The sequence below is a fragment of the Canis lupus genome, chromosome 12 (genome assembly GCF_048164855.1).
Source record: "Canis lupus baileyi chromosome 12, mCanLup2.hap1, whole genome shotgun sequence".
Taxonomy (NCBI): Eukaryota; Metazoa; Chordata; class Mammalia; order Carnivora; family Canidae; genus Canis; species Canis lupus.
In genome coordinates this window covers 17,243,842-17,268,598 of record NC_132849.1, presented here as the reverse complement: position 1 = coordinate 17,268,598, position 24,757 = coordinate 17,243,842, and the positions used below count along the sequence as shown (strand labels likewise).

Sequence of the window (24,757 nt, the reverse complement as noted above, 5' to 3'; positions counted from 1 at the left end):
CTTCACTTTACTGAATAGGAGCCAGGCACTGAGGGGAGCAGGGCAGGAGGATACATCCCACAATCCAGGATAACACTGGCTGCTATCTTTGAACGTGGGCATAACTCAAAGCATCCGGCGGCGGGGCGTGGGGGGGTACTGCATATGTTATTTCTAATCCTCATGTCTATTCAGTAGGTATTTATTACCCCCCCCCCTTTTATAGATGGGGAAAGTATGGCTCAGAGAACTTAAGGAACCAATCCAGTGTCATATAGCTAGTTATTAGCAGAGTTGGGATTCCAATCCAGATCTTAGGACTCTTAGAACTCTATGACTCTACGACTCATTCTCATCCAATCGTGCTATGTTGCCTCTCAAGAATGATATCTGTCTTGGAAGAGGATGGCAAGAAGATAGCTAGGAATGGATCTTGCCTATTTCAGGGGGTCCTTGCGAAATCCCAAGTTTAGATAAGTGATAGCTTTGCCTGTGAGTCAGCCATGAAAATCATTCTGACTTATGGTCCTTGGCAGATAGAGTAGGTGGGGACAAGGGCACAGAATGAGCACAACCGCTTCTTTTTCTTGGTAGCACGTGGGCTTCTTGTTAATCTGCATCCACTTTCACATCTCCGTGTCTTTGCCCCCACTGCTCTTCTGCTTTGGCTCTCTACCCTACTCCATGTGGGGAAAGTCCATCTCCTCTGCAGAAGAGGGCTTACTTTTCTCATGACTCCCCTAACACCAGGTGGAGTTAGGTACTCCCTCATCTGTGTTCCCATTGTTCTTGTCCAGGCCCCATGCAGCAGACATTATTCAAGGCATTATTCATTGTTTGTGCAGACCTAGGGCTGCCATGGTGGGAGGGGAATTCTCTTTTACAAGACAGAAGCAGATGCCAGGAATGATCAGAGCCCCATCCGTTGGAGAACAAGGAGATGTGAAGGGATCTCCCTCCAAGGGCGGGGGGTCACGGCCAGGGGGAGAAGCTGGGCCAGGAGCCAGGCACCTAGAGAGGGCAGTGGGGGCGAGCCCAAGTCAGGTCCAAAAGTGTGTGAGGCGCGGTGCCCGCACACAGATGGCCAGTCCTCAGTCAGTGGTTGATGCAAGGGGGAGAAGATGAAGTGATGAGCAGCCTTCATAAGCCAAACCAGAGGCTGTGTTGGTCATGGGCAGTTACCACAGTCCGGGCTGAATTTGTCATGCTCCTGGAACTTCCCTTGGTGTTTCCCAACTGGCGTCCCCGCCAGTGTGACCAAAGACCTGGACCGCCTGGATGGTAAACCACCCCGAGCCTCCCGGCCAGCCGCACTCTGAGCACAGCTCTCCCCTACAGGCTCCTGTCTCCAGGCCTCCACGGTGGTGCTACCAGAGGACTCAACCCCCCTGTGTGGGGGCCGGCCCCTACCCCTGGCTATGAACCCAATTGTGCCCCACACCCCCTTGTTTTTCTGACTGGGTGTTGGGAATTTCCTTGGTTAAGCCTCCAGGTCTTCCTTCCTTCTGGCTTTAATGAGCTCATTTATTTTTCTTTTTCACTTAGCAGGTTTTAGGGCTGGTTAATGAGTGGTGGGGTTCTCTTTAAGAGCCAAGTTAGGCCAAGCTCAGGGCACTTTTCTTGCCATTTCCAGTTCCCAAGTCCCCAGTGTCTCTTGCAGTCTCTCCCAGGCTCTGGCAGCCATCCTCCTCAATTCCCCTCTGTGGAAGTTTCTGGAATACAATGACACATCGGCCTCGGGGCTTTATTTTGTTTTGTTTCTTCACATGTCTTCCCTGGGACAGTTGTTTCAAGATGATCTTGTGCTTTCTAAAGAGAAGAAGCTGTCAAAAGCCCAGGAAAAGGGACCCATTTTTAAATGCAGAATTTCCCCTTTAGGTTTTATCTGAAGCTTTTGGTAGCTTTTGGGGTGGGGGTGGGGGGTTGGCTGTGAATTCCAGGGAGACTTGCCAGAGGCTATTTAAACCTCCTTTGTGTAAAGTGTTGTAAAGAGCTGCCAGGAGGGAGCACTAATAGAAGGGAACTTGGAAGCCTTGCTGTGGTGGTTGGCACTTGGGAAACTTTCAGCCCAGAGAGAATGAGAAAGAATGCAGGGTCCATGTGGCAAGAACAGGGATCCATAGGGACTCAATGGCTTACTCAGTTCCCAGAAGCTCCTTGAGGTAATGACTTCACAGCTGCTTTGGTGAATCATGTACCACAGAAAGTTTAGCCCAAGGAATCCTCTTGCCTGTTTGTTCATTCACTTATCCATCCATCCATCCATCCATCCATCCATCCATCCATCCAATAAGCAAAGATTGAGTACTTGCTGTGAAGCAGGCACTGGCCTAGGCCCTGGGGTGGCAGGAGGAATGATTGGACACAGTCCTAATAAATGTCCACAGGTCATCTCCATACAGTTCAGGAAGTGAGGATCCTGTGCAAGAGAGTCAGATAGAGAGTGGGAAGGCACCAGAGGATAAGTCACAGAAACCTCAGCATGCCATGCTTCAGTAGTTTGCAGGACTGTTGTTAACTCCTCATTTCCTGCTGAACTCCTGAAGCTTAGGTTCCACACTCCCCTCCTGAGCTCCACTCCCCACTGTGAAGTCACAGCCCTCAGCCAGCCTCTGTGAAGGGTCTGAGCTGGGGGTGGTAATGGGTGGCCTGAGGTGCTTCCATCCCAGGTGAGAGCAAGGCTCTTGGGGCCAAGTGTCCTTGAGGCCCAAGATAAGTTTTTGAAGCTTTTTGTCATCTGACCCTAGCAAAGATCAGAGAAAGGGGAGGCAGCCTGCCTTTAGCTGTGTCAGCTGTGGGTATTAGTTTGCTAGGGCTGCTGTAACAAAGTCCCACAGAATAGGGGGCCTGAGGAACGCAGTTTATTGTCTCACAGTTCTGGAAGCTAGAAATCCAAGATCAAGGTGTCACCAGCGTTGATTTCTTCTGAGGGCTGTAAGGGAGAATCTGGCCCAAGCCTCTCTCCTAGCTTTCGGTGGTTTGCTGGCAATCTCTGGCGTTCCCTGGCTTTTAGCAGGCCCACCCCAACTTCTGCTTTCATCTTCACAAGGTTTTCTCCCTGTGCATGTGCCTCTGAGTCTGAAATTTCCCCTCTTATGAGGCTTCCAGTCATATTGGATGAGGGCCCACTCTAATGACTTAACTAATTATATCTGCAATCACCCTATTTCCAAATAAGCACCGACATTCTGAGGTCTTGGGGGTTAGATTTTAAAGGCAGGAGTTTTCAGGGGACATAGTTCAATCCCTAACACCATGTTTCTGACTTTATTGCCCTCCTGCTACCATCCGCAATGCCTATGAGGAGGGCGCCAGAGTACTGTACCTCAGAAAAGCTCAGGGGTGGTGGGTGCCCCAGGGAGAGATCAGCGGGTGGCCTGGAAGCAGGGAGACATCTGCAGGCAGGAGGGCGTTTGTGCTGAAAAGGAGTATGGCCCAGGGAAGCCTCCTGAGTGGCTGAGGAGTGGCAGCTAGCGGTGCAGGGATTTGATCCTCTATGCCTTTGGGCCGAGAGCTGGTAGGAACCTGAATGGAAGGAAAGCCCCAAGCAGGCAGCCCTTTGCCTGGGACAGAGTTGCCAGAGGAGGGCAGGGGCAGGCTGCCCCTAGGATCTGAGTGAAGTGATCCCTGGAACTTGTGGGGAAAAAAAAAAGCAACCAAGGTCCAGAGTTCTGAGGTACTTTCAGATAGTCTGGCGGGCGAGAACTGGTGGCGTGTGGGGCTGCTCTCAAGGGTGCCTGTGATGACCGAGGCTTCATGAGTGACTTGGTGCTCCTTCGTGCCACCATCCAGAATCTGCTGAGACTCTCTTAACCACATCCTCTTTGAAACACAGAGGAATTTAATTAAAAAGCATAATTATACTGTATCATTGTAATAGTTCACTTGTGGACTTTGACAGATAATTCTGAAAAGGAAAACTGAGAACATTTACCTCACCAAATATTAAAATTTAAGATAAAGTAATTGTCATTGAAATAATATATTTTGGCACATGAATAAATGGAATAATGGAATAGGCCCATGGAATAATGAAAGAGGCTAGATTTCAGGAATGGACATAGTATGTTGACATTTCAATTCAGTGGGAAAATTAGGATTGATTCAAGAAATGGTGTTGACCTAATCAGCTCTCCATCTGGGAAGAAAAAGCAAAGTAGACACCACCTCCTACGTATTGCTCTCATAGGCAGCAGTAAATCTCAGATGGGTTTGGTTTAAAGATGTAACTGTAAATAAACAAATAAACGCAAAACATATTTGAGGAAAATTTAGTGGAAAATTCACTTTCCAAATTTCCAAATTTGTGTAACTTTGGAGGAGAAGGAATATTTTTAATAATTGTGGAAATCCACAGAACTGAAGGGGGGAGAAAGGACACATGCTTGCTTTTTTTTTTCAGATTTTAAGAAAAAAAAACACGATAAGGAAAGTCAAATGACAAAGGATAGATTCAGCTAAACATGGGTAGCATGTACGAAAAGATGTTATCCTTAATTTACTCAAAGCTCATGTAAACTGGTAATAAAATGACAAAAGGCAGGAGGAGCATAGGGAAAAACAAGAACAGGCAATTCACAGAAAGAAAATAAAGATTTAAGTGGAGTCGAAAAGGATTGGTCGGAGAAAGTCAAATCTGATGATTTATTTGTCAGATTGGCAAAAATTTAAAACACCAATGACATCTTGTGCTTGAGAGAATGTAGGAAGATGAGCACTTTTACACTTTGCTGATATGAATATGAAATGCTGAAACCTCCAGGAAAAAGAACCTGGCAATGCTTATTAAAGTTCAAAATGCCACCATTGACTCAGCAACCCTGTTTTGGGCAGTTATTCCAGTAGATTTAAAATACCAGTACCCAAGAATAGATGGACATGGATGTTGACAGAAGCACTCTTTGCTGTGGCAAAATATAGGGCAATGTATAGCCATCCACCACCAACAAAATAATGGAATAAACATGGTGCCTCCATGCCGTGGGAGGTCATGTAGTTACCACAAAGAGTTAGATTTACCAACATATTCATCCGGAGAGATGTTAATCTATTAAGTGCAAAAGCAAGTTGTAGAAAGTGTGTATACTATGACCCCTTTTCATAAAAAATTTGAATAAAAGCAAATAAGACTTAACACACACGCCCGTTCTGTGTTTGCAGGTACTTACTCCAGTGGGAGAAGGGCGCCCTCACAGCGTGTGCTACCTCCAGGCAAGGGCATGGGATGGCATGAATTTTAACTTCTTGTTTCTGTATCTTTGGCCTTTATGCTTATTAAAAGAATCATGTTTTTGCTTTTTTAATTAAAAGCAATTGGGTAAAGGCAATTTTAAAGGGGGGAAAAAAGGGACAAAGTGTTTAGAACACTTCAGTGACTCACTGGGCCCTCAGGATACAGTCCATTTTCTTTAATGGACTTACAAGGCCCCTGGGATCTGGTGTCCACAGGCAGTACCAGCTTCTAATTCCTTTTGTTCTGCCTTTCTCCCTTCTGTTTTCCAGCTGTGCAGGCCTAGGAGCATTCCTGACTGCACTCTGCTCATGCCGCACACCTTGAACCTCCTTCCGTAGGCTGGGCAAAGTACCCACCTGCCCATTCTTATAGCTCCTGTACCGATGTCTCTGGTATTGTGGCATTGTGGGCTTCCCCCTTAGTCCCCTGTTAACTTAGTGGATGGTAATTACCAAGAGGCAGGAGTAGCAAGTGTCACGGTATCCCTAGTGCCTTGTCTAGCTCACTGTAGGTACTAAACACAGTACATGTTTGTTGAACGAATACAAGAAAGAAGGATGAAATGAATAAATGGATACCTGGCGTTAGAAATAAAAGGAAAAAACATAGCCTGTGCCCTCAAAATTGCATGGTGCAGAGAAAGGCATATAAACAGCCCGGTTATAATGTAAGAAGATAATTATCATTACAGGTCTGAGGGAACATAAGCTGCCCAAAATCGCCTGGGGAGGTGGGGGAAGTTTGGAACGTTTCACAAGTGAGAAAACATTTAATCAGAGATTTGAAGTATGAACAGAAATTTACCAGGAAATAAGAGGATGGAGTGATGTTTCTGGCACACGGACCAGCCCCTGCAAGGGCATGGAGGCATCAAAGAGCATGACATAGTCTGAAAACCTCAAGTGATTTAATATTGCACCAGCATAAAATTCAAGGTTGGGGAAAGGAGTATGTGAGAAGATAAATGGAGGCAGTTATTCCGGAACCAAATCATTCACAAAGGTCGCTGAAAGCCAAGCCTGTGAGTTTAGAGTTTAGAGGGGGCAGTACTATGGAAGGTTCGAGCAGGGGTATGACATGAGAGGGCTTAGATCATACCAGCAGAACTCGAAGGGGAGGTGAGGGTGGGGGCGTCAGATGATGTCAGATGAAGGGAGACTGGCCAAGTGTGCACAACAGGAAGGAAGTCTCTACAGTCCTCCCTGGCGAAGGCACCAGGCTAGGCCAGGGCAGGGACTGGGGCAGTAAAAAGAGGTCAAGTTGACATGACTGGGCACTTGATGGGCTGGCATGAGGACGGGGAGGGAGTCCAAGTGGACTCTCAGATTTCCAATTCTGCAGCTGGTTTTCTTTATTACAACACGGATGACCAGAAGAGAAGCAAGTCTGAGAAAAGCAGAAAGAGGAGAACTGCTCTGTTCGGGCCATGTTGAGATTATGCCTTTCCTAGGGCTGCTAAGTGCTGCAAACTTCATGCCTTCAAACCACAGAAATGGAATTTTCTCACAGTCCTGGAGGGTAGAAGTTCCAAATCAAGGTGTGGGCAGGGCCAGCTCCCTCTGAGACTCTGGGTGGCATCCTCCCTTCCCTCTCCCCAGATTCTGGTGGTGGCCGGCAGTCCTCGGTGTCCTTGACGTCCTTGGCTTCAGCTGCAGGGCTCTGGTCAGTGTCTGTCCTCACGTGGTGTTCTCCCTGCATGTGTCTTCCTTTTTTTTTTTTTAAATTTTTTTAAATTTTTATTTATTTATGATAGTCACACACACACACAGAGAGAGAGAGAGAGAGAGAGGCAGAGACACAGGCAGAGGGAGAAGCAGGCTCCATGCACCGGGAGCCCGAAGTGGGATTCGATCCTGGGTCTCCAGGATCGCGCCCTGGGCCAAAGGCAGGCGCCAAACTGCTGCGCCACCCAGGGATCCCTGCATGTGTCTTCCAATGGCACTTTCCTCTTCTCCTGAGGACACTAGTCATATCGGATTAGGGCCCACTGCCATGACCTCCTCTGAACCTGATTATATCTGCAAAGACCCTATTTCCCTATAAGGTCACATTCACAGGCACTGGGGTTAGGACATCAATACAGCCTTTGGTGGTGGTGGTGGTATGGGGCGGGGTGGGGGGGGGCACAATTCAACCCATAACACTGAGTTTGAAGGTCCATGGGACCTTGGGTGGAGGTATCCAGGAGCCCTCTGGTTAGATGGGAGTGAAGGCTCAGGGGAGATCTCGGGCTGTATCTTTATTTAGAATCTGCCATCAAAGAGACAAGCATGAGGTGATCACAGCAAGCAGGCAAGGGGCCTGAGAAGAGACTCCCAGGGGAAGTCATGGTCAAGGGGCTGTAAAGGGCAGAGGATCCCTCGTAGGATGGTGGTGGCTGAGAAAAAGGGCTAAAGTGTGATGCGTGTTAGAGGGACTCTGGGCATGGCTGACACTGAGCTGGCCTGTGTCCTTCCTTTGCCGGGGGCTGACCATCACCCACTGAAGTACCAGCGTGTATTTTTTGTTGCCTGGTCCTTTCACGTCTGAATCTCTCTCCCACGTTTGACACAGCTTTTTTTCCCCTTATTCAGGAAGCACTGGAGCCCTGCAGCCATCTCTTGTAGGAGTCAGCAGGGACTTTAAGAGATGTTGTTGGGGCAGCCGCCTCCCTAAACTCAGCACTACAGTACAGCATTGATAAAGCAAACAAGGCTGGCTTGTTTGTGTTTTGCGTTTCTTCAGAAATGAGCTGGCAGTTTTGTAATAACACAGAGGAATTACACTTTACTACATCACCAAAATATTCCCATATGGCCATAAAAGTGTTGTCCAGAGCATATACAGTCTTTCCCCTCCCATCACACATACCCACTCAGCCATAAGAGAGCTGCAAAGCCAGCTCTTGGGTATCAGAGAAAGCTACAGAGTCTCGAATGTGAGACAGAAAGTCAGGGCAGATCAGAATGACTCAGCCAAGGGCTTCTGGAAGGTGTGCCTTTCAAATATGGTAAATAACAGATTGTGCAGGGTCCCTGGCTGGTTTCTTCCTTGTTGCAACCAATGCATCTGATAGGCTTATGGTGGACACTCAACAAATATCTCCAAGCTTGGGTGAGCTAGGATGTGAGATGTGTGTCCACACTGGGATCAGTAAATGACTGACCAGCAATGCCCAGCCGATGTGGCACTCTCCATCCACCGATACAGTGTGAGCAGGAGTGAGACGCTCGCACCTCACCTTTTCTTTTCCCCTGTGGGATCCCGACAATCAGTGGCCAGGCCTACTGCAGATTGGCAGTGCTGAGCTAACCCTGCTCATTCCAGCAAGACCCATCTTCTCTGGCTCTGGAAAATGCATAACAAACAACAGCCAGAGTGATTATTTGCATTATGACTTAATAAAAAACAATGGCTGATATTTATCAAGTGCCTGCTATGGATCAGGCTCTGTGCTAAATGATTAATATGCATTATTACAAGTAACTTGCAAAAACTCTGCAAGATAGGTGCTATCTATATCGTCATTTTAAGACGAATATAAATCTTAAAATGATGAAGTCACTTTACTCAAGTTCTTGCTCTAGAATGTGGTCTTGGGGGTGTTTGCACCCAGACCATGTCTGGGACTAGAGCCCACCCACCCGCTGAAGCCCTTTGCTGCGCTTGTGAGATTTGCCAATCTCCTGGTGAGATTTCTTGTGAAGTTCCTGTATGTTTAATTTAGGAATTATTGCCTAAGAGATGGGGTGAGAATGGTGTGGACAGTCAGGAAGCCCTCAGGGCAGCTGCTGTCAGGTTCTAGGAATTAGGACACAATTTTGGTTTTAGGAAAACAAACAGTGGTGAGCTTAGCAGGAAATGCAGAAGGGCCTGAGTGCCCAGGCTCATTGCTGCCCGTGAGCTCTGCATGTTTGTCAGGTTCTGTTCAGCTGTCACCGCATGCCAGTTTACAAAGGGCATGGACTCGCAGTCTGGGCTTCTTTGTCAGTCAGCAAATTATGCATCGGATTCAGTGACTCATAGCCTTTGGAGATTAGTAAGGCCCTCAAAGATAATCCAGTTTGAGTCTTTGATTTCACAGGTGAGAAGTGTGAGGCCCAAAGGGCAGAGCAGGGCCTATGACAGATTAAAGATGGCTGCATATTCTTTGACACTTCACCCACAGGAGGAGAACTGTATCCCTCCCCTCGAATCTGGGCAGGCTCTGTGACTACTTAGCTTATAGAAGGCTGCCCAAGTGATACTGTACCGGTTTCTGGACTCAGGCATTAGGAGACCAGAAGGTTCTACTTCCTGCTTTGTGAACATGGACTCTTGGAGCCCAGACACCATACCATGAGGAAACTCAAGTAGCATCTTACACAGACACGCGTGGAGAGGTATTGGGTCAACAGCCCTTGCTGACGTTCAGTATTTTGTGGCCAACGTGGAAGTGGGTCCTTCAGCTCCAGTCAAGTACTCCTTCCTAGAAGCACATGGAACAAAAATAGCCATCTCTGCAGAGCCCTGCCGAAAACACAGATTTTGAGCAAATGAAACACTTGTTGCTATTTTAAGCCACTATGTTTGGGGCACAAAGTCTGCTGGACTTAAATGTTTTCAGCAAAAGTTACCAAATCTAATGATTGTGAAAATCCCTGGATCTGGAGGTTGGGTATATAGATTCGTGGGGCACATTTCAGCATATATTGAATTAGAATCTTTAGGGGTGAGACCCAGACATTTCCTTTGTGTTTGTTTGTTTATTTCCCAGGTGATTCTGAAGATCAGCCAGCTTTGAGAGTCACTGATCCTGAGTTGTTTGCAATTGGGAAAAATGTCCCAGTATTACCTGTGTGCACAGATTATCCTAAACTAGATATTAGTGGAATGTTTCTATTTAGATTAAAATCCCTGGGTGTGATGGGTTATTTCTATTCTGCAGTTAAGCCAACCTGGGGATCCTGTGTTCTTAAAATACTTACACTTCATTTAACTTGGTGTTGGCCTGGATGTCTCTGATGTCCCTGGAATGGGCAAATGTGTGCAAATAAAAGGAATTCATTAATCATTAATGTTGTTTGTTAAATATTTATGGCTTTCTCCTCTTGTAATATAGTAAGATTGCATTTCCTGGATCCCCATGATTGAATGGGACCATATAAATAACTCTGGTTAATGAGCAGAAGTGATATGTGTCACTTCTGGGCCAGAGCATTTTATTACAAGTGCAAAACCCACCAGAATTCTCTCTCACAAACTACATTGTGAGTGACAATGTTCTGGGTTGTTTTAACAGCACAGTTCCCTGAGTGAGAATGATGTATAGGGCCTCCTAGCTGACCTACAGCGGACATATGGTATTAGCAAGAAATGAATTTTTATTGTTTGAAGCCACCGAAATTTAGGGAAGACTGTATTATAACATACTCTAGCTAACCAACTGATAAAGCCAGAGATGGTAGGCTTATCATTCTGAAGCCTCTTCTCTCTGTCTACTGGGAAGGATCATGCCCCATAGCTAATTTAAATTATTTTTCGGGATCCCTGGGTGGCGCAGCGGTTTGGCGCCTGCCTTTGGCCCAGGGTGCGATCCTGGAGACCCGGGATCGAATCCCACGTCGGGCTCCCGGTGCATGGAGCCTGCTTCTTCCTCTGCCTGTGTCTCTGCCTCTCTCTCTCTCTCTCTGTGTGACTATCATAAATAAATAAAAAATAAATAAATAAAATAATTTACTTATGTTTAAAAAAATAAAATAAAATATTTTTCTTCTTTAAAGACTTCTTAATCACAAAGTTCTATTGCCAGTCTTGCATGAATGAACACTTTTTCCCCCAGTAAACTTGTCAGGGACGTGTCAGTAGTCTCAGAACAGCCAGTAAGTGTTGAGAACATGATGTTATCAGTTGAAAAGTAATGGCTTTTGTTTGCCCTATCACATGGGATCTGATAATGATGAATCCTGGGGCATAAACTAATTTTTTAAAAAGTGGACTTAAATGTCTAAAATACATTGTGTAATACTATCTTTTCAAAGGACTTTCTTACAAAAATAAAAAATAAGAAAAAATAAAGGGCAGGGCGCCTGGGTTGCTCAGTGGGCCAGGCCACCAACTCTTGATTTTAGCTCAGGTCATGGTCTCAGGATGGTGAGATAGAACCCCGTGTAGGGCTCCAGGCTGGGCATGGAGCCTGTTGGGGTTCTCTCTCCTTCTCCCTCTGCCCCTCCCCCTGCCTCCCTCTCTAAAATAAGTAAGTAAGTAAATAAATAAATAAATAATATAAAAGGCTTTCTAACAAGGCATGTTTCTTGACTTTTCTGAAAAGCCACTGGTGTGAGATCCTCTTTTGTCAGTGAAATGAACGTGGGTTTCCTACACTCAGCAAAGTTGTGCTCTATATTAAGATTTTATTTTCAGAGCTCATTTTTCTCTCATTTTGTAGCAGAAAAGCTGAGAACCCTGGTATTCAAAGAGAGGAAGTGCTGCGTTGTCTCAGGAGCCAGCATGAGATGCTGCACCTATGCTTCGACCTGTCACTGGTCGCATTCCTTTCCTTAAGAGAAGAATGGGAACTGAGTAGGTGTTTCTTTCTTTTTTGCAAAGAGTCCCCAATGCTTCTGGGTATTCAAGGTGGTGGGTTTATTTCACTATTTAACAAATAATTAAGTATTTCCTTATTTGATCTATGTTTGAATTTGGTTTCTGAATTTGGTTTCTGAATTTAATATCTTTAATACTTTATTCAAGTAATATGCATATATATTTTGTTAATAGATAATTTGATTATTGCGAATAATGCTGAAGTCCCTCCTTTGCTAACTCCCATTTCCCATTCTCTTTTCCAGGGTGGATTGCTGTGATCAAAATTATATATGTATTCCTTTGATTTTTTTATACATATGTTTGTATACATGAATGTACCTGTAAAATTATGTAGTATTTTTGCATTTTAATTTTTTTTACATACATGGAATCTAGTGTACCTACTGTCTGAAAATTTCTTTTTTCACTTAACAACATATCTTAGAGAGCTTTCTATGTCAGTATAGAGAAATCTCATTTTTTTTTTTAAGATTTTATTTATTTATTCATGAGAGACACAAAGAGAGAGAGATACAGAGGCACAGGCAGAGGGAGAAGCAGGCTCCATGCAGGGGCCCGATGTGGGACTCGATCTTGACACCCCAGGATCACGCACTGAACCGAAGGCAGATGCTACTGCTGAGCCACCCAGGCGTCCCTCATTATTTTCTATAACATGGATGTGCAATAGTATATGTAATAATTTATCTATTTAAAGACATTAAGGTCATTTCCAAGATTTTGTATTCCAAATAGAATGGCCACAAACATCTTTACATGTGATTTGTGCACATATGTGAATGTTTCTGTAGATTTCATACAGAAAAATGGAATGGTTTTGTCAAAACTCTGGAACTTTTTTTTTTGCCTATTTATTTATTTGGTTTCAGAATTCAGTGATTCATCAGTTACATATAACACTCAGTGCTCATTACATTAAGTGCCTTCCTTAATGCCCATCCCTCAGTTACCCCATCCTCCAACACTCCCCTCAGTTTGTTTCTTAGTTAAGAGTCTCTCATAGTTTACCTCCCTTTCAATTTTCATTTTATTTTATTTTTCCTTCCCTTCTCCTATGTTCATCTGTTTTATTTCTTAAATTCTACATATGAATGAAATCATATTTGTATTTGTCTTTCTCTGACTGACTTATTTTGTTTAACATAATACCCTTTAGCTTCATCCATATCATTGCAAATGGCAAGATTTCATTCTTTTTGATGGCTGAGTAATATTCCAAGGTCTCTATATACCACATCTTCTTTATCCATTCATCTGTTGATGGACATTTAGGCTCGTTCCATATTTTGGCTACTATGGACATTACTGCTATAAACATTGGGGTGCAGGTGCCGCTTTGGATCACTATGTTTGCATCCTTGGATAAATACCTAGAAGTGCAATTGCTGGGTCATGGGGTAGCTGTATTTTTCACTTTTTGAGGAACCTCCATACTTCTTCTAGAGTGGCTGTACCAGCTGGCATTCCCACCAACAGTGGCTGCCCTTCCTCCGCATACTTGCCAACATTTTGGAACTTTTTTTTTTACATTTACAATGCTGTGCTGTATTTTTTGAAAAAACCAAACCAAACAAACAAACAAACAAAAAAACAAAACCTCACACATAAGAGGACCCATGCAGTTAAAAGCTGTATAGTCAGTGGTTGCTACCTGTCCTTTTGTCAATGCCTCTTCCATTATTACCGGCAACGGTTACTTGAAGTTTGTCTTCTCGCTGCCTTTCACAGATAGGGCTCATAGGTTTATTTCCTCCATGCCCTGGCACACTTGCACTTTTATATTGTGGTCTTTCACCTTTCCTGTACTTCCTGTCCTACTTAGGCCACTGCAGGCAAGAAACTTAGTTCCTGCAAGTCAAAATGAACCCAGGAAGCATGTGGTACACACTGTGATCAGCTACCACTGGCCTTCATAATTCCCAGAGCTCTTAGTTTGCATCTTCTGCCCAATCTCAGCTTCTTTTGACTTTTCTCACACATATTTTGAATCTATGGATTAGGGAGAAGAAAAAGAAGACTCTTCTTTTAAGGACATTTTCTGGAAGTTAGAAGCAGCCCCCAATACTTTCGTCACACTGTATTGGCTGGAATCCACAAACCATGGGAAACAAACCATCTTGGAACTTTCATTTTAATAGATATCTTCAATTTCCTTCCAAGTGAGTAGATCATTACATGAGAGCAGCCATTTCTCACTATTTTTGTCATCCTTTTATTTTAAGAAACTTTTATCTCAAAGGTGAAAATACTTTATTTGCATTTCTCCAGTTAACAGTGAAATTAAACTGTTTTTATATTTTATTTCTAGAAATTCCTTAGAATCTTTTCTCGTTATCCTATTGGACTGCTTATCTTTTTCTTATTGATTTATTGGCATTTCTTACATTTTTCTGCATACTCTTCCTTTATCTGTCACATTCATTGCAATGATTTTTTGAGTATTTCTTTCAACTTCGTTTGTGGTTGTTTTTTCTGGCTGCCTCATTGCCTCTGTTATCCATTAGTCAAGTTCTTGTATTCCTTGGGTCTGGTGGCTCTTTGTGAAGGTGTAGCTTTCCTCCAATGTTTGATGTTTTGTGATGGTGAGCAATTCTTTGTACATGTTCTTGTCTGTTAACTGCGATGCATGCATTACCTGCTCACTAGCCTGCATAGCACATGGTGAGAGGTAGGAGAGAGAGGCATTGCACGCTGCTGGGCTCATACTCCAACATGCCTACGGAGCACCTAGTGAGGAGCAAATTGCTGTCAGGTGTGTTACCCTGATAGCCTCTTAGGCACGAGAGAGCTCCGCATACTTGCTGGGGGTTGTGAGCTGCCCAAGGCAAAAGTCTGTTTCTCTGTTGACACACACATGCTCGTCCCTAAGCACAGATAGCTCTGTTGTTTGCTGTCTGATCCAAGTGGATCAATCCAAGTGGGAGGCTTGGATGGGAAGAAGGGAAGATGGAAGGAGGAAGGATTCCACACACTTGGAACAAGACACACTTGGTGTCTCTTACTGTGAAAGCCTAAATAAGAACTCTGTTAGTGATTGCAGGACCCTCCTTTCCTACCCTCCTGGTAGGCTGTGCCCTATTTTTGCTTTGCGTTTTGTAGGTGCCCTCTCCTGTGTGCATTGGGGTTGTGGTTTTCTTCTTCAATCCAACCCTATCTGAATTCCAAGTTTTAGTGACTTTTTTCCTGATTTCTGGTTCACAGATGGCACATCTTGTTTTTTTAGAGTGGACAAGCCTTTCTAAGAATTTGGAGCAGAGGTTGCCATGCAAAATCTGTCAGCTATCTTGAATCAGAAGATCAGAAGTCATCCGATGTGATTTATATTGCACTATTCCATCAGATACTTCTGAAATATTAAATGCCTCTCTTGAGCTGCAGAGTACGGGGAGGTTAGAGGGTTTGTCTCATTAATGTAAATATTCTCATCTAGCCACAGTCATGCTAGACTATTTACATAAAACAGTGTAGATAGACGGAAGGAACCCAGACAGTGCAAAAAAAAAAAAAAATCTATCTTTGGATTTATCTCTGACAGTATTGTGTATGGAATTTCCCCAAAGGCCCTATCCTGACTTAGGAGCTGCATGTGTCCATTGTTTTTGAATATCATTTACATATTCGTATCCTAGTCAGTTTTTAAGTTGCAACAGTCTTCAGCCCTCACTAGTAAGTCCTCTGGGAACAAAACTGTCCTCCAAAAAACCTGGCTAAGCGAAGTGGAAACAAACAGACCGTAAATCTCACAGAACAGCCTTGGCTTTGTGGCTTGTGGCTGGGGGCAATATTTGTGTAAATTGCTCATGCCCATGACAAATATGTGCCCTTGCAACTTCTCCTTGATGAGGCCATGCCTCCGGTGAATAGGGAAAATCCTGCTCATGAGTGGTGGGCCTCAGCAAACAGTCCTTCATTTCTCCTTCCCCTCTGCCTCCCTTTCAGGTGCCCGGACTCTGTGTTAGCTCCTTCTACCTACAAGCTTGGGACACGATGAACAAGGACCAACTCTGCATCTCAGTGAGCTTCAGGCAATGTGTTATTTGGGCCTGAAGTGATCCTGGGTCTTGCCCCTACCGACCAACATACACAATCCCTTGAAAAAATTTGGTTCACGAGTCACAGGCCAGCCTCCACAATGAGAAGTAGAACTGGCATCGACATTTAGGTTAACAGAGAAGATAGGTGAGATAATTTGAATCGTTTCCATTAACCTATTTGGAAATTTTCTCCTGTGAATGTTGGTATCTATTTTCTTACACGACGAGAAAGAAAAAGGGAACGAGGCTGAATTTTCTTCAGATGGTATTTTGAGAGATATTTGAATAACTTGAAGCAGAGAATAAAAGTTTATTTTATTGAATGTAGTCAGAAGACGTTAACTGACTTTGTTCTCAGATCACCAATTTGAGGAAATTGAACATATCCTGAGAGACCCTATTTATCAGGCTCTTGATGGCTGGGAGAATTTTACATCCTCGTTGAAATGACAAGATGTGAATACACTAACCTTGAAACTGCAAGGAGAGAGAGTCATGAGGACCTCTCATTTATTGAAGGAAGTAAAGATATTTTGAAATCAAATTGGACATATCTTCCTTTATCAGACTGCCCTGGATTCAGAGAGAATACAGATTGGTGGAAATCGCAGATATTTGATGGAAATGAATTCACAGTATTAAAAGAAAGTCTTAGATTTTTAAAATGCATGTGAATCATTCTTTATGTTTCTGTAGCTGCTCATGGAATGGACACTTCAAGATATTCAGAACTGCTGAACATTAGCTTCCAGCAATCTGACTGTTTGGGTTAAAAGTGTATCCACCAGGAAGAAGTCATAATCCTGAGGTTTTGGAGACAGTGATAAACCTAGTAGACTAAACTACGAATATATTCCTTATGTTTGATAACAACTAGCCTGTTGATACCAGTTCCATAATTAACAGGGGTGAAATTGAACTCACATTAGTAACAGGCCTCTAACTGTTTTATGGAAACAAAATTTATTAAAGTGTGTTTTAAGGGGACACCTGGGTGGCTCAGTTGGTTGAGTGGCCAACTGTTGAGTTTCAGCTCAGGTGGTGATCTAAGGGTCCTGGGCTCTGCTCTTTGTCACTATCATGGGGGGGTGGGGAGGGCGGTCGTGCTCAGCAGGGAGCCTGCTTGTCCCTCTCCCTCTGTCCCTACCCCTGCTCATGTTCTCTCCCTCTTTCAAATAAATAAATCTTTAAAAACTGAAACTAAAAAAAAAAAACAAAAAACGATGCGTTATGGTATTAGAGCTAAAAAGCCCATATTTCTGGCTAACAAATGCATTATCAGTAACACTTACATGCAGTTCACATACATCTGTGGCCCATCACCGGGAAAATAAAGTACCCAGCTGGATGCGGGTGCCTTTGGAGGGATTCTGACTCATGGCTGGTTTCCACAACAGTTGGAGGACGACTAAATGCCCAAGGATGATTGTGCAGGATGGGTGCAGGTGCTGGTATTATTTGGCCAGACTTTCCCCCCATATAAATGGGATGATGCTCTCTTTCATCTTTGTGCCTGAGGTTCTGTTTTCATCAGCATTCTGTAAGGAGCCCCCATGGAGGGAATGACCAGCTCATCCAAGCAAAGGCTGCACAGGATCCAATGCAATCCCTGTGTACTTTGTGCTCTGTGTTTTGCCTGTGGCCATTTCAGCTCCCTGACTCGGATTTTCCTTGGTCTTTTTGGGATGGCTGCATGACGCATTGTTGGTAATGAAACTTAAATCTTTACTCTGGATAAACGCCATCCTAAAATATACGCTTTTCAACTTGGATTATTGCCACACTTATTTTACAAACATTTGTCTGCACTAAAATGTGATTTTAGTTTTTTGTCCAAGATCTGTGACAGATTCTAATCCCCCTCACCCCTGGCCTTGTTTTCCATCTTTATAAATGGGACACTCCTCTCCAGTTGAGATATCTTTGGCATACTTTTCTATCTTGCTGGCCCTCTTGCCTTTAAGCCATTTGTGACTGTTTAGAAGCAATACAGACTTTTTTTTTTCAGCTCTAATGGATTAAGCCATAGGTCATGTTCTAAAAAAAAAATCCTTATGAGTGTTTTTATGCTGTACAGTCCTCAGACATTAATTTGCAGCCCTTCAACATTATATAGTCATGCAAAGCCTGGGGGAGAGAGGGGAGAGGTTGGCCTCTAAACCGTTTAAATGAAACTAGCTCGAATCTTTTTATGGATTTTTTTTATTATGAAAGTCATATAATACCTATTAGAGAAAAAGAAAAAGAACCCAGTATCCAGAGAAAATGTGTATTCATTTTTAGTGTCTTTTTTTTTCTCTATTCACTTAGATTGCACGGCAATTGGGGCTACAACTCAGATTTGTATCCAGCTTTTCCATCTCATATTACATCATAAATATTTCCTTATGGTAATACTAACTTCACAAACATGTGTAATGGCTTCAAGACACGTAATCATAGAGATGTACCATAATTCAATAGCTCCTATATCATTGTTTCCAAATTTTCATGAGTGTACATAATGATGTAATGAACATCTTTGTGCATATGGCTTTCAAAAGTTATTTTCCTAGGCTGGTAGTTTGCTGCCTAGAACTAAACTCCAAACTCTAGGAAAGTCTCTCCAACATGAAATTCAAATATTTAAAAAAGAAATCTGAATAAACCCCTTAGACTCATGGTACATTTAACAAAAGAACTGACATAGGTGCCATACATTGACTCAAATATAGACTTTTTCCAGATGTCCCTAGTTTTTTTACCAAGGTCTTTTTTTCTGTTCTAGGATGCAATCCAGGATACCATAAAACTTTTAGGATTTAACTTTTAAAACATGGTAATAGTAGTTTACTCGGAAAAAGAGCTGAGTTGTGTGTTTTCTGGGTCGTTGCATAGCTAATAATGTCTTTTTGACTCTGACTCATAAATGGCAGCCTTGTGGGTAGGATTCTTGAGTCATAATCCCCCCTCGCATTTTCCTCCTTTATTATTATTTTTTTACAGATTTTATTTATTCATTTATTTGGAGAGAGAGAGAGAGAGAGAGAGAGAAAGGAGCAGAGGGAGAGGGAGAAGCAGACTCAGTGCTTAGTGCAGAGCCCGATGCAGGGCTCGATCTTACCACCCTAAGATCATGACCGGAGCTGAAACCAAGGGCAGGATGCTTAACTGTTTTCCTCTTTGAAATATTCGGATTTATCACATTTCTTTTACATTTCTTTTTCTTCAGTCTGATCACTTTGAGTTTTTTTCCTATGATCTCTCTCCTCATATGATCTTGCTCCTTGTGTGATACTTGGCAAAGCTTCACAACTCTGATTGCTTGCAGCTTGTCAGAATCTCATTGGTGGTTTGCTGTCTAGCACTGGATCAAAACTCAAGAAGTTTCATCAACAAAAAATACAGTAGAATTGCCACTACTTCCATCTTCAACACTTGGCTTTTTGACACGCGCATGATCACGATACCTCCTTTGGCAGCTAGATCACTTTGTTGCCTCATACTGAATGTCTATTCAAATAAAATGTTAATATCAAATAAAAAGTTGGTAATAACATGAGGAAATGATGATATCATATGATATGAATATTTCCTGTTCAAATAAAATAAAATGCATGGGTTATTGATCTATCTTAACCCATGCATTCTCAATGGGAGGGATTAGTGGAAAAATCTCTACATTACAATGGTTTATGGCTCTCCAAAGCTCAGCCTTACCCAACAAAATCTTATTCTTTAATATTTAATTTCTTTTAGGAGATGTTAATTAAAGTGTTTTCCTTAGGAGAGGTGATAATGAAATTTATACAATTGTTATCTCCAACAAAATACAGATTGTCCCAATCAGATTGGCCTCCCAAATATAGGGAGGCCTAAATGTATAAATATCTTTACTATAAATTGACCCAAACCATCAATTATCAATAAACTATTAAACGAGGCAGCACCTTGGTCATAAAATTAGTGGCTTGGCACAGACCGAAGATTCTTCTTCATAGATAACATGATATCATTTTGAATACAGACATATAATATAATGAAAGACTCTGCTAAAATGAAGACATACTAGGGCTAATGGCATTTCCTTGGTTTATCAATCAATGACATAAGTTAAATAGTAAATGAAATCCATCTGTAACAACTATTAATATATCTTTCCCAGTCCTTAATGATCTTTGCATTCTCTCTCAATGCTTATAAATCATCACCACCACCACCATGATCATCATCACCACTAATTTTTATTGAGCAACAAGCACTTGTAGTTTCAATGCTTAATGTCTTACATTCATTACCACTTATAATCTTCACAAAAAATCCTGTGGAATAAATATTAATAACCTCATGTTACAGAAGAGAAAACTGAGGCTCAGGGAAGATAAACAGATTTTCAACTTTATATTTCTCTTAAAGGGTGAAGCCGGCTTTTAAGGCCTGCCTGGTTTCAAAACTCATGTGAACATTGTCTTTCATTCATATTGTCATATTTTTATTTTCATAGTCATTAAAAGGTTCTAGACTCCATCTAATTGGTATAATTCCTGGGATCTGCTTTTCACTCCGTTTGAAATTTTGGATACTATTTTAATAATCTCCACTTTAATTTTTTGGGAACTACTAACTACTTCCTTGATCATATTCTGCACGTTCCTTTGGTACTTTGGCATGGTATAGATTTCGGCCCGGAGAATTAACTTTACTTAATTGGAACCAGTTTACCATTCTAGCATAATTAGGGTTAGAATTTAGTATAGAAAGAGTTTGAGAACCATCCAGATTAGGTCATGAAATCCCTTGGGGCTGAGCTTTTGCTAAAGAAAAAAAAGCCCTCCTCAGTAATCCTGGCTCTGAGGGAACTCTGCCGAATGAAACCATGTTCTAGTTTCAGAGTTAGTACAGCTGCAAATTTTATGAATCACTTGGCTCTATCCTATATGAAGCCCCGGTCAGGTTTTCCTAAGTTTTGCCCAGGGATTTACCTGGCCATGATCAACGTGTGAGGTAGATAGGTTCTGGGGAAGAGAAGACTCCTTTTAAGGCAGCTGAAGTTGACAGATTGGTGGCATTTAGCATGGCTCTCGCAGGATATGAGCCTTCTGACCAGCTCTGGGTCACCGCTCCATTATGGCCTTCTTCTCTTAGAAACTCTGAGGCTTCTAGGTTAGCCCAGCTTCAGTGCTCTTCTGTTTGACTCAGTGCATCTTAAACATAGGAACATAGGAAAACATTGAAACATGTTGATGGATTCACGTGTTCTGATAGCAAGGGCAGTAGGTCTTCTATTTCTTAATTGGGGAAAAAATACAAAAGAGCTACAGAGAATGAGCATGTGCCAAACTCCAAAAACAAATAATGGAAACTCATTGTCCTATTTGCTTTAGTCTTTTTCTTTTGAAAGAAATAAAATATTACAATAAAGTTGAACTATTTTTTGCTCACATCCCCAGTTCCATTCACCTCCTTTCCTCCCCAGAAGCAAGGACTACCACAAATCTGTCATGTAAAATGTACATACATATATATTCACAAACAATATATTATTGTTTTTCATAAAATGTACAGAAATGGTCTCATACAGCACACAGTGTTATGCTACTTTACCACTTGATATTATATTGTTGAAATGTACTTTTGCTGATATATAAGATATGTAATTCAGTCACTAACTGTGTTATGATATCTTATTATGTATATCAGTACTTAGCTATTTTCCTTCGGATGGACCTTTGGGATGTTTCTGAGATCTTATGCTTGCAAACAGAGGTCTCTTCTAGAGTGTAGGGGCAGGATTACACCTGAGGAATTAACCTGTGTTGTCAACTTCCAGGTTCCAATTTTTATGGAGCAATTCTCCAAAGTGCTTGAATCAAATAGTACTTGCATTTGCAGTTTTGACAATTCCTGTTTTTCTTTATTGTAGCCAAGAGGAATATGTCAGGCTTTCTTAGCTTTTGTCCTATTGAGAAATGTTAAATGGAAGCTCAGTGTTATTTTGTTTCATTTTCCCTGTACTGGTTTTCATATGCTAATCATCCCATTCATGTGACTCAGCAGCTATGAGGAAGAAACACTGGTCCCTCTCAAAAAAAGTGGACTTTATTGTCCTGAAGCTTCAGTTTTGATTTAATCAAATTAATTGGGCTTTTATGATTTTCACTTTTAGTACTTTGTTTAGGGGTTCCTTCCCTTTCCAAGGTGATACAGATACTGTCCTTTTTAAAATCAATCTGGAATTTATGTTTGAATGGTTTTAAATGGATATTCAATGGTATTTTTTAGCTATGAAAATTTCTAGATAGAAATTAAGTTGTCTCAGTTCCATATGCTAAATAGCCTTTTCCCCATTGATTTATAATGCCTCATCTACTTCATACCCAAGGACTTTATACATCTTTATACATCTACTTTATACTAGGTCTATTTCTGGTCTATTTTATTCCACTGATCTGTTTGTCCATCTCTGGGCTATTATTCTTGCTGTCTTAACTTTACAGTAAGCCTAGATAGCTTATAACAAATTTTCTTTTCCAGAATTATTTTAGCCACATCTTGGCTTTTTGTTTTTTCCTATGTAGTTTAGAAAAGAACAAATTTCATTGAAAATGCCTATTGAGATTCTGATTAGAATTGCACAGAATTTATAAGTTGAGTTCATAAGAATATTGTAACAGATATCTTCTACTTCTTCCTTCAAATTTACCCTTTTTAAAAAATAAGTAAAAAAAAAAAAAAAAAAAAAAAAAAAAAAAAAAAAAATAAAAATAAAAAATAAGTAAAATATTATAATAAATTTGAGTCTTTCTCTTTCTTACTGTCTTACTCTGGACATCTGACTTTTACTCAACTACCTTTCTAGGTAGTTTTAATGCATATTGAATTAATGTATAATATTAATTTATGTACCTTTCTAGGTATATATTAATGTATAATATTATAATAATATATGCTAGCACTCTATATAGATTATTAAATAAATGAATATAATATCCAAAGAGTTAAGGAACAGAATAATATTCTTAAAGGAGAATAGGAATTGTGAAACAAAAACAATTTGGATATGAATCCTGAACATAGGAAACATAGGAAAATCTTGGCATAGAAAAGAAAGAAGAATCAGAAATCCTGGAAGTGTCAGTATATTCTCTGAAATTTAAAATACAAATCAGGGATGCCTGGATGGCTCAGCAGTTGAGCATCTGCCTTTGGCTCAGGGCATGATCCCAGAGTCCAGGGATTGACTCCCACATCAGGCACAGTGCATGGAGCCTGCTTCTCCCTCTGCTTATGTCTTTACCTCTCTCGGTGTGTCGCTTATGAATAAATAAATAAAATCTTTAAAAAAATACAAATCAATACATAAGATAAGCTCTAGATTGGGAACTCTTTAGAGACAATTGATGAATTGGGATATAGTATAGTAGGAATCACATGGAAAGCTATAGAGCTAAAGAGATTAAAAATAGGAATGTGATGTGGAAGGCAGGCAAAAAGTTTCCAACACAAATGAAATAGGATATAAATAAGTACAAAATAAAGGAAATGGCATATGGCAGAAAATCAGAAGCAATAGTAACAGAACGTCAGAACTATAAAAAAAATATGAGTTTTAAGACTGTAAGAGCAGACAGGGTTCTGAGTAGGATGAAATAAACTCACAACTAGACATATTAGTGGAAATTCTAGAACTTGAAGGATAAAGAGAAATTGTTACCAGTTAATAGAAAAGAAAAAAAAAAACCCTAGTTAGACTGACAAAAGACATTTCATTAGTAGCACTAGATGCCAGAAGACAATACTACCTTTAAAGTTATGAAGGAATATTTCTGCCAACCTAGAATTCTGTACCCAATCAAGTTATTGTACAAGAGGAGAGAAAATAAAGATACTTTCAGAAACCTAAAAAGCATGAGCACTTAATTTTTATAGACCCTTGGAGAAAGTTACTAAAGGAAATACTTCAGCAAGAAGATATGCAAATTTGTACTAAAGAGATGGGATGTAAGAAATGAGGCAAAGCTTGTAAAATCTATTGCTAAATCCAATGAAATAATTTGAAAGAGTTAAGAAAATGAAACTAGGCGTGCCTAGGTGGCTCAGTCATTAAACATCTGCCTTTGACTCAGGTCAAGATCCTAAGGTCCTGGGATAGAGCCCCATGTTAGGCTCCCTGCTCAGTGGGGAGCCTGCTTCTCCCTCTGCCTCTGCCTGCCATGCCCCCTGCTTGTGCTCTCTCTCTCAAGCTCTCTTTCTCTGTGTCAAAAAAATAAAATCTTTTAAAAAAATAAAAGAAGATGAAACTAATATAAGAAAGCTGTGGATTTCAGTGAGGAGATGATATTCGTAAGGCCTATGTCATCTTCAAGATGTGGCTGGGTGACAATCACTTGGAACAAGGCCAAAGATACTTCACTTGAACAAGCCACAGCCTCAATTTCCAGTAGCCTTCGTTCATGCAGCAAGCCTAGCTCTGGTCTCTTGTCAGGGCACGGGGTGTTTTTTAAGTCCCGTCACCCTTCAAGAGTTGAAATTCCTTGTCTTAGCTCCGACTGCTATGTTAAAACACCATAGGCTACATGGCTTAAACAACAGACATTTATTTCTCGGAGTTCTGGAGGCCAAGATCCAGGTGCCAGCCGATGGGTTCCTGGTGAGGGAGGGCTGGCTTTCCAGCTTCAGATGGTGGCCCTCTAAGCGTGTGCTCACGTGACGTCTTTGTGTGCTCCTGGAGAGACTGAGAGTTGGTTTTTCTTCTTCTAAGGGTGCTAATCCCATTATGGGGACTCCGCCTTCATGGCCTCAGCTAAACCTAATCACCTCTCAAAGATTCCATGCCTAATCCTATCACATGAGGATTAGGGTTTTAACGTATGAATTTTGAGGGGATACAAACATTCAATCCATAACATCCCTAAAGGGGTAGAATTCTAACCCTCTCTGGCCATTTCTGGATCCAAAGGTTTGG

General features: G+C 41.7%; 2 long non-coding RNA genes across 3 annotated transcripts in view; one reads left to right on the top strand and one right to left on the bottom strand.

Annotated features, from left to right (window-relative positions):
- The window catches only part of LOC140601264 (uncharacterized), a 76,263-nt gene that overhangs the window by 34,247 nt on the left and 17,259 nt on the right, over positions 1-24,757 (bottom strand). Inside the window, exons 2-4 of the long non-coding RNA XR_012004287.1 lie at positions 20,775-20,996; positions 9,556-9,659; positions 2,288-8,539 (exon numbers count right to left, since the gene is read on the bottom strand). This is a non-coding gene — a long non-coding RNA (uncharacterized lncRNA). The remainder of the gene's footprint in view (positions 1-2,287; positions 8,540-9,555; positions 9,660-20,774; positions 20,997-24,757) is intronic.
- On the top strand, positions 2,578-16,972 carry LOC140601265 (uncharacterized). 2 transcript variants are annotated; one of them, XR_012004288.1, is made up of 4 exons: positions 2,578-2,648; positions 11,619-11,752; positions 13,780-13,938; positions 15,719-16,972. It is a non-coding gene; the product is annotated as an uncharacterized lncRNA (long non-coding RNA). The 2 variants fall into 2 exon arrangements; XR_012004289.1 differs by lacking the exon at positions 13,780-13,938.